Source organism: Engraulis encrasicolus, chromosome 14 (genome assembly GCF_034702125.1).
Source record: "Engraulis encrasicolus isolate BLACKSEA-1 chromosome 14, IST_EnEncr_1.0, whole genome shotgun sequence".
In the NCBI taxonomy this organism is placed as follows: domain Eukaryota; kingdom Metazoa; phylum Chordata; class Actinopteri; order Clupeiformes; family Engraulidae; genus Engraulis; species Engraulis encrasicolus.
This window is the reverse complement of record NC_085870.1, coordinates 39799954-39810639: the sequence shown is the minus strand read 5'-3', so window position 1 is coordinate 39810639 and position 10686 is coordinate 39799954. Positions and strand designations below refer to the sequence as shown.

At 44.1% G+C, this 10686-nt stretch overlaps 1 protein-coding gene across 3 annotated transcripts in view; it reads left to right on the top strand.

The window, feature by feature from the left end:
- Positions 1-21: 21 nt before the first annotated feature.
- The window catches only part of kcnab2a (potassium voltage-gated channel subfamily A regulatory beta subunit 2a), a 174071-nt gene continuing 163406 nt past the window's right edge, over positions 22-10686 (top strand). For all 3 annotated transcript variants that reach the window (XM_063215720.1, XM_063215718.1, XM_063215719.1), the window contains exon 1: positions 22-191. The gene's annotated coding sequence lies outside the window, so the exon portion shown is untranslated. The remainder of the gene's footprint in view (positions 192-10686) is intronic.

The following is a 10686-nucleotide window of genomic DNA, read 5'->3' as shown; positions in this document are numbered from 1 at the left end:
CTGCAAGAAGAATCTGGCGTGAGTGTGCTGTAGCGCGTGGTGGGGATGTCAGAGTGACAAAACACGAGACTCGTCTGTGTATCAGAGTAAATATCCTGCGAGGAAATATAAAGGTGGTTTCTATTGCCTCATTTACCAGGACTCCTTCAGTCAGTCGTTTTATGCCCAGCAGCAGTGACGTCGTAGCTAAGGTAAGTAAAACATAGCCTGGCTGGCACAAACCATTGCAAGTTAACATGGTTGAACAACCATCTCAACCGTCTCATTTTTATGCTGATTCTCTCTGCAGCGATTCCATACATTTTCTCCAAACCTTTGTGGTTGTAGTAGTTTGCCACTTCGCTATCGAATATTGCACGATAGACTCCTACACCTTTGCCTCTACATCTGAAATTGTGTGACCGATAATGGCCTACGTTTTTGTTTTCCTTCATTAGCAGACAGCCATATGTCACGACATGATGTACAACTATAGCTTGCTAGGTTGCCTCATAAGGTAACGTTAACCTATCCATAGTCATGATGTATGCGCTGCCGCAGTCATTTTCTGAACAGTCGCGAGCTCTATGCAATTGGTAATTAGCCATCTTTCATTCAGCTTGATGTGGCAGTTGTTGACAGCGTCAACACAGGTCCTCATGTGTAGTCTGCCGGCGTATGACATGTTTGGATGTAAATGTACTGTTGAAATGTTAACCACTTTGACAAATCACAGAAATGGACTTCATGCAGCCCTTTGGCTTCAGGCTGTCATTAATGCTATGACAGACGGGTTCATTGGTGATATCACCACATCACCAATCTACATTTTGGAACGGTCGTCTTTAATTAAGTGCTCAGATGACAGCCATCACATTACTTGCATTTTCCCGTCTTGTCCAAGAGAGGTTTACCGTCAGCTGTATGCTGCTTTGGCAAATACAGTGTAAACCGCAACAACAGGAATGCATTTTTTTTAAACATCATGATCAAGTGGATTCGCTTAGTCAGTGAACTGTGCTTAAGATGTGGATGACTGCATAATACGGAAGTTGTGGCATCTGTGAGATTGCTGCATCAGCTTTTCACTACAGTGCCATTAATTTTTAAATAATGACTACGGCAACTGTTATTTCTGTGTACACGAAAGCCAAGCCAGTCTTTTAATTGCCCGTTTTACTTGCCAACCAGTGACACTGTGTGAAAATATGACACAAGAAGATGAGCCAGAATAACTTTTGGTAACACTCTACTTGACGCCGGCATTGTAGGTATGATGACGTGAGTGTCTTAACGGAGACATACATGTGTCATAAACATTTTATGACTTTGTCATTAAGTTGCATTCTGTTATGGTAAAAAAGACAGCCCAGACAATGTCAACTTTTCATGACCATAAAACATTTATGACATTGACATCATGTTTATCACACATGTCATACGTATGACGCTGGCATCATGTAAACCCAAGTATGTCTCATCAGCTCCTTCTCTATCATGCTCTCTCTCTCTCTCTCTCTCTCTCTCTCTCTCTCTCTCTCTCTCTCTCTCTCTCTCTCTCTCTCTCTCTCTCTCGCGCTCCCTTTTGTCTTTCATTCTTCTGCTTCCCCCCTTCTCTTCATTTTGTCTCTGGCTGTACAGAGTTCCTGCAAGCTGCATTGCAAGACAAGACACTGTAAAAATAGCTGGAGTCATCTTGCTCAGGCCACTCAAGCGGTGTTCAGAACCAGAACGCAGTCAGCAGGGTATCGAGACACCAGGGCGCAGCACACTACTCATACCTTCTGGCCTCCCCTCCCTTTATAGAAATATAACGGTGGCCTGAAAAACAAGGCATAAACCCTTTGGAAAGGCTGATGGGGCATTCATAGACCATATGCATTATTATGCATATGCATAGATGCATAGATGCATTATTATCCATCGTGTGCACCATATCATAATAACAAACTCCTTACTACAGACTAAATAGGACAGTGCAGTAGTAAGAGCTCCTCCTCATTGTCATTGTCCGTATCAAGCCTCTAGTACTACCCTCCAAAATAAATGGCTGACCTGTCTTCATATTTGGGAGCTCCTGGTGAGGCCCAGGCCCTGTTGGCAGTGTCTGCCCGGCCCCTGAGTAGAGCGATGGATGGCAGCCTTTACCCCACCAGGCTGGCCCCCCTGCAGCAACACCAACTGTCAATGTGGCTGCCGGCAGTGACTTACCTGACGCTATTCACTCTCATAAAGCAGCATTTCCTGTAAAAGTGAGGCAAGCCTTGGGGCTACAAAAACCTGTGAAAAAAACAGCAGGTGCTAACCTCTGTAGTTTATGCTGACACGTTGTCTTGCTTGCGCCATTGCCTTGACATGGTCTTGCAGATCAATTTGACTCCTGTCCTGTACGTTGGGTCCTGTTGTCAGGATGCCATTTTTAGGATTGAATTCCTCTGAATGGTTAAACTAGAGTAAGGTGGGTGTTGCAGTCATTGACGATTTACCTTTTCATCAACCTGATTTTATTTTTAACCACTCAATGCAAATAGAGAATACTAAACTACCGGCATTTGCACTGTGTTATGCCATATTCAGACATATTACCTGCAAAGCCATAAAAGTTCTTTATGGGACAAAAGTAGAAAAAGCTAGGTTAAGTTGGGAAATGCTCTTAAATAATCTTGGCAGTACAAAATGACAGTAATGTTAGTCTTTGTTAATTTGTATTAATTTGTTCATTTATTTTCATTTTAAACAGTTGTGTCTTGTGCTGTTGACTTCTTCTTATACTGTGATCAACAATCTTTTTGTGCATGATGTCAGGACGCTGACCAATCAAACCCATGTGGAAACAGCCAGCCTGTGCAAACGGCAAAAAAATGATGATTAGCGCTGTTATGAAGTCACGCCACTGTCTGCATTTCAGACCTCCCCAAGAGATACTTCTAGAATGCTAACGTGTCCACGTTTGCACATAGCCTAAATGCCAAAGCAGGGAATTGGCTTCTGAGAGAGCGAGAGAGGGAGCAAGCTTGGGGGGTGAAGTGTCTCCAGTCCAAGCAGTCATCCCAGAGTTCCCTCCTCTGACTCATCCGCTAGCTAAATGATGCAATTAAGTCCACTCACTCCTCGCTCGGCTCGCCACATCCGCCGATTTGAGCCTCTCTGTTGCCTGATGCACCACAATAGAAAAGACACACAGCTGAAGAGCCTTGATTAAGAAGACCACTCAATCCCTCCGGTACATACAGAATGTGGCCCTTTGGCTTAGTTGGCATTTATCAAAAATAGCAGGCGATTCCAGCAGGGGCAGGTTACATGTCAACTTCAGAAAACTGGTGCTGAAAGCTTCCATGTTCGTTACTGTGTATTGATTTCTATGGCTATAAATCTACCGTTCTTGACTGTTACCCACAGACGGCCATCCTAAGCAGCCCAATTGGGTGGGAAACCGCCCAATCTGGCAACACTGACTACACACAGGCAAAGCACAGACTTGTTGCATTGCAGATGATTTGGTGGTAGAAATATGAGCCGATCACTCCTCCTGAGAGATTCACTTCCATTTCCTCACAGTTTCTACATATTGCTTCGAATGGCTTTGATTGATGAACACAAGCTATCAATTGTCAGGCGAACACAGCAGACAGCTGAATTTATGGCCTGCATTACGTAAATATAAAAATGTCAGTTGAAATGCACACCGAGATCTACGCTATTGCTTGCATGAGTCGTGTATGGCAACTGGGATGCTACCTCATGACTGTGAAAATGAGCTCGAGTGGATAGATTGCCTGATGAGATAGATGGTCAGACGCTGCCAACAGGCCAGCATGGTAGCAAGTTTTGGCAAATGGCTGCCTGCATGACTTTGGGTGCTATGCAGGAAAGCCGACCCGGGGTGACAAAGGGGTAGGTTATCCCAGGTCCAGGGACCGGGTCGGGAGTTCCAGAATTGGGTCCTCATTACATTGTATCGGGGAGGGGAGCCATTTCATATAACTTTTCTCCTGGCCCAGCCAAAGCTGTCAGCTGCCCTGATGCTATGTCACGACTGGAAAATACAAATGTCCTCACATTGTAATTAATTACGGTCGGCCACTTAATTAGTTTAGTCCTTCATGTCTTCATCTCTACATCAAAGACATGATGCATTTCAACAGCGCCCCAAACACATTTTCCATTGAACAGCACTTGAGTGCAATAGTAAGATTATCCAAGTTAAATTAAGCTCTTCCTGGTAAGCATGGGGAAGTATCCCGGGACAAACGTACGTCTGCATCCTCATCTGACCCCACTGACAGGAAGAGTTATTTTGCATGGTACGGTAAGCCGAGTTGACAGTTGGGTTATGAGGATATCAATGTGAGCCGTTGGTGTGGTGTACTAAATGTGATTCCACTGTGGTTCAGCCATAGTTGGAGCTAAATGGATGACAACAATTATGTCAGATTGACATAAGAATATTTTGTATGATGATTTTTTTTGCCAAAAATGCTTTTATTGTTGGGCCTAGTACTTTTAGTCCTGCAGTGAAAAGGATTACATGCAAAAAAACCATAAAGCCTCAAATGTAATTCACACAGGGCTAGTTGAAGTGACCTTCACAGGGTCAGTGTTACCCAGACATCTGTCTGATCAGAGTGTTCTAGCGTCACAGACAGCACTCTGTACCTGTCCTGAGGGATTGAAGGAATTCATTTATTTGGGGAAAAAAACAACAGATCAAATGCCTTGTGGCATGGCTTTTGTGTCATTGAAGTTTTATTCCTAGTGGCATGACGCGTCTATTTTTGGAAATCTCATGCCAAGGTAATTGCCGTGATTCATCAGAACGACTTCTGTGACATTTTCGATTGGAGGGGTTAATGAGAAATGTTGAACTACGTCTGCTGGTGCAGCGCACAGCACGGATGGGGAACAATAATTGGCTTGTCTCTACTCCGCCAGTAATCGTGTAATTAGTATTTTCATAAACAAAATCTTTCAGAATCTGAGCCTATTTCTGGACTCATTAAGCTAAGGGGGTGAAGATTGAGAGGCTGGCATGCGCGCACATACAACACTGTAAATCATGTGGTGAGTTTTAGATATGGCAACAGCTGGTATGAATTGTTCGCCAGACAGATGGACTTGGCGTTTGCTTTGTTCCACTCGCGGAGGTAGGCTTGAATTAATGGCACAGTTTGTCCTTGTTTGCCCTCCAGCCTCTTTAGTATGCGCAGACCGTAACTTTAACTCCCATGGTTTGTATCTCAAAAGTGCTGTTAAACAGCAAGCTTTGTCAAATGGCCTTTTTTTTGACACTTTCTGTTTGGTTATCACTTCTTGACTACTTGCAAAACTACTGGGATATTCACCCCAGGTGGTGATGATGATCTGTCCTAATACCCTTTTTGACCTTGAGCACGACCTTTTTCGCTTCATGGCTTTGCATCCTGTCATCTGTCTTTACACCTCGGTGGTGCCAAGGGGTGTAATTGTCCTCTTTTGTCATGTCAACTCGATCCCAAGCCACCCCCCACCACAACTGCCATACCCCTCTCTTCCTCCTTTCCTGAAATCCTATCAGAGCAAGGCTAAGGGTGTAGGCTTGGTCTGAACATTGGTAGTAGGGATAATGTCATCTAAAAAATGCATTTAATATAAAATGGCAAATACTACGAGGGACTGGTAGGTGTAACTTATAAACCTACGATATAGGGAGAGGCCCTTATTACGGTGCCATCAGGAATTATGTTGGAACTTTCGAGGCCACTGCCAGAGCCTTCTGTTGGCCTGCTGCTCAATACCTGCCGCATGACGAAGCACTAAGTCTAAAGTAAGACTCCTGGAGGAAGTCAGATGGTGGATTGTTTTTGGATGGTAATGCGCTCAGCAAAACACTGCCACTGGAAGCCAGGTGTGTTCTTGGACTGGCTGATGATGAATAGCCTAGTCAGTGTTCTGGAACAGAGACACAGCTGCGCAGAACATCCTGCTGAAGGGAGTGTGAGTTTGCTTGCTTATGACTAGTCAATTGTGCATTGCGTGTTTGTGTGACTAAGACTTGAGTTAATATTTGTTGCAGGTTTGCAGAGAAGATGAACCAGGTCCTGGCCTCTCAGTTTTGTGAAGACTGCAGAACGTGGAAGTTGTCCACTCTTCTGTGTGCATCTGTCCACGTTGATGTCATGACCTCTGTCCCTTGTTAATTTCCCGCTCTGGCTCCTGCACCAGTATTCCATATCTGCAATGCAGTGTGTCCAGGCTTAGTGAATCTCTGTGGCTTCTGTTCTGGCTGCACTGCCCTGTATGTGGGGGTCGTCTGACGGAGGGCATTAGCAACCATGGTAATTGACTGACTGGCTCCTTTAAACTGCCCAGCTGGTCGTGAGGCGGGCATGAGACACTTGGCAGATGCCTGAAGCAGCAGCAGCCTCCCGGCCGTCCTCCTCACTCGTCTTTACCTCCCCGCCTCTCCCGGTGTGTTTTGGCTTCTGTCCTAAGGGTTAATTTGTTAGCACTTATCTCTCAGAATGAAAACAGGTTTTGCCTCATGTGACTCGTTGGTGCTGGGGAACCAATTCATTAATGATTTGTTTATCTCTGTTCTTGGCATGCCCATGATAACAATGCCAAAGTTGGCAGTCTATTGTAACAACCGCACAGCCCCACTAATGCAGGTTTTCTTTTTGAAGGTGCTGTCTTTAGGTGATGAATGATTTGGGCAGGAAGGATGTATTGTTTTTTTCTTATTCTTTAGGACACAATGCTAATAATAAGCTTGCATGTGTTGGTACCAGTTAGCCATTCTGGGCATATGACTAAGTGATTACTGTGTGGTGCTGTCTTTAGGTGATGAATGATTTGGGCAGGTGGGATGTATTGTTTTTTCTTATTCTTTAGGACACAATGCTAATCATAATACATGTGTTGGTACCAGTTGGCCAATCTGGGCATATGAGGCTAAGTGATTACTGTGTGGTGGTGTTACTCTTGTGATCTGTCAAGGCTGTGCCACGAGCCTGGCCAACCGGAGATGTTGGTGAACTAAAGGGTTGGTGCCTAGACTGGAGAGTTCAGTTGAATTGTACAATAGACCTACAGTGAAGAACTTGTCGTTGAACTTGTGTTTTTGTCATTTGTGTAGGTAGGTAATGTAAAGGTACAAAACTCAGAAACTGTTTGCAAGCATGGTCACCAAACAAAAATGCAGATCCTGATTCTGTAAACACTCTAACTCCCCACCTCTGCAATCACAGTGATCCTGCACAGTACTGCATCATGTGGAGAGAGGCCCTATTTCAAAATTCATTATTTTAACAATTGGAATAAAAACTTTTTTTGTATTCATGTTTCTTTTAAAAGTCCCATCATACAGTAGCATAAGAGGAGATCCAAATCTCTGATTTTGTACTGGACCATTTGGCCATATCCACCCCAGCTGCCCTTTGTAATGGGTCAGTACAGCTGCTAGAGGACAGCATGGAGCCACTGTAGCCATCAGGCTCCAGCGCACATACACACACACACACACACGCACACACACACACGAACACGCGCACACACACACACACACACACACACACACACGCGGACTGTGAACAATAAGGACCTCTGATTGTGCCATCACTGGACCATTTGACCATTGCTCCAGTAGTTTGCTTGAACCAATCAGAGACATCTTATCAGCAGTTACTCACTTCTGGCCCCCGGCCGGCAAATATGACATTCTCGCTGGCATGCTTTGGTTCCTAACAGTGATACTGCCCCCCCCCCCTTCTTTCTCTCTCTCTCTCTCTCTCTCTCGCGCTCTCTCGCTCTCTCGCTCTCTCTCTCTGTCTGCTGTGGCATTTGCATGCTTGGTCGGCTGTTTTGGGTATTGAGTCATGCAGAGCAGTCTGGTTAAGCTGTGTGGATGGATGACCCCTGACCTGAGGCGGTTGGTTGGTTGAAGCTGAAGAGCGGTGCTGGTTTAAACTTAGAGATGGATGGAGTTGCCAATGCACCACCAAGTCTCTTTTAGGACAGTGGCCAGTGGTGTTGCCAGAGTGAAGCCAGGGAATGCTCCGCTCATGCTAAGATGTTGGAACGTGTGTAACTTGGCAGCGCAGCACCGCGTATGCATGAGTAAACAACATCATGGACCAGTGGCTCCAAAGCTTGGCTAATTCTCCTACCCCTAAGTCAAAAAGCCTTCTTACGGAGTTGTTTTTTTTTCATTTTCTCAAGTGGTTCTTGCACAGATGTTGAGTAAGCCTGTACTAGAAATGCACCAATCCGTTGATGAACTGTTAGTTACTAATGTCAAAAATATTTTGAGTAGGACCAGCTGATGCAGAATTGGTTGCTGCTAATCAGGACCCCGTTTCTCGAAAGCATTGTTGCTAACTAGTTAGCAACTTACTAGGTTTCCAATAGGGAATTGCATTGCAATGTTGTGGAGAAATGCACCCCAGATGAGGTTTTATAAGATTCATTTAAGCGTTGGGTTTAGGGTGCTTGGTTGTAAAGTAATCAAAACACGACTAGGCTTACTAGGGATGCAAAATGGTCAATTAATTCATTAATTGTTAGTTGACTTGACTTGATTGACTTACCAATCGTGTAATAGTTGATAAGCTGCCCCCCCCCCCCCAAAAAAAAAAAGAATGCTGCTGAGATGTTCTGTTATGATTTCTGAATTCACCTCTACTGATGCAAACAGTATTTCCTGCAAGCCAATGCTAATTTAATTGAAACATGCCGCAAATCCTGATAATACTCTGAATTGACTTTTGTCTGCTTATTGTGTTTCCATCCCATTCCTGCCTCATCCTCTCTCTGATGTAAAGGCATTAGACTTGTAGCCCAAAGGTTGCCAGTTCTACTCCCGACCTGCCAGGGGTAGAGCACCTCTGCTTTGCAGGGTGTCCGCGGAGTCTAAAAAAGTCTAAAAAAGTCTAAAATTACACATTATCCATTTTAGGCCTAAAAAAGTCTAAAATATAGGGATTTTTTGCACTTGAGTCTAAAATTGAGGTTGAGTAATTTAAGACCTACGATTCAATGCAAAATATCGACAAAGGATTAATGTTTATTTGTTCTGTTTTGCTTTGTTTTTACGTCCTTTTCCACGCCACTTTTTCTGGTATTGTGGCCGTTATGGTCTGTGTAGTTCTACTTGAAATGTTGCTGTTTGTAACGTACAATAATAAAACTACAGATGTTATACGGAAATGTACTGTAGCTCCTCCTCCCCTTTCACCGCACAGTCTGACTAGAAAGCCCACGTTAGTGGTGTTATATCTAGACATTGTTTATATCTAGACGTTGTAAAAGCGATATTGGCGTTGCGTTGGCCATACATTAGATAACTAGGCTTCTTGACTGTCTTAAACACCTGGAAGAAGTTAACTAATGAGGGAAGTCAGTCACCACCTCATTGAAAAAGAACGGATTTCTATTTGGAAGGATGTCGATTAAAAACAGAAGACAAATGTGACAGTGCAAGCCAAGGGAATATGTCAGCACCAGTGTGAATCGTTGCAGGTAAGAAGTGATTTTTAGTCCTTGCAGTGGTGATGGAATAGTCAGGTGTTGGCTGTGGCTTAGCAGTCTAGCGTAGTTGTTAGCCTCAACGTTGGCGAAGCTTGATTGTGTCTGTGCGAGCGAAAGAGAGTAGCGACACTGTGTGTGTGGCTAATCTGAAATTATGAGTGATTTAACAGTCGAATTCCCATGGATGTTTGATGCCTTGGTATTTTGTGCTGGTTCTGTGGTAGCAATTTGCAAACTGGTGGGCATTTGAGCTGTTACGGTCATGTCCACGCACAAACGTTTCGTGTGTGCTGTCACATGCACTTCTCATTAGCTCAAAGTCAGTCCGTCAATGTTTGAAAGACCTCAGGAGTCAAAGCACATGAAACATATTGTGCAATTCATTTAACAAAATGGATAAGATATGCTATGGTGATGGATGATTTAATTGTTATAACCCTGTTTTGCGTTTTCTTTGCCTGATGCTTATGAATTGATCACCGTTTAGCTTCACGTTATGCTGCTTGAAAATATGTTAAGCCTAAACTACGTCTACATCAAAAGAGCCCTAGATTTTGAATACCGTAGCCAGCTGCGCATTACCGACTCTCGCGCCGTGGCAGAATCTTTCTCGCGTCGCGCTCTTGAGCTGTCATGCAAGTTACACTCTCGCTTGCGTGAGACCTCTGGTACAACCCCCCTAAAACGAATAAAGCATGAATCTTTGGATTGAGTGGCATGGGCTGAGTTGGTCAAAATTTCGAACTATTTTGTTATTAGTATTAACTGCCACAAGACGTTCTCTTGGACACCTCCAATAGATGAAACAAATAAACGTCATTTTATGGCAGCATTTTATGGCAGTAGTGGTGTTAGCTCATGTTCTGTTCTTCTATCTTGGTTAGGTCCTCTTGATATAGGCTTGCACACATGGCAATCACATTTTGATTTTAAAACCTCAGTCAGTGCAATGTAAAGACAGGCTGTTCACAAATGCTGGCTTTGATAACTTGAAATTGTGAAAGCGAGCATTGCACCTTCTCACTGGTCATTTATGATCAGATCTCTCTATGCTTATAATATGCACGTGTGTGTGTGTGTGTGTGTGTGTGTGTGTGTTTATGTGTAAGTGTGTGTGTGTGTGTGTGTGTGTAGTGTAGTGTGTGCAGGGCCACTGACAGCTTTTACCGGGCCCGGGGCTAAATCATCTGAAAGGGCCCCCCT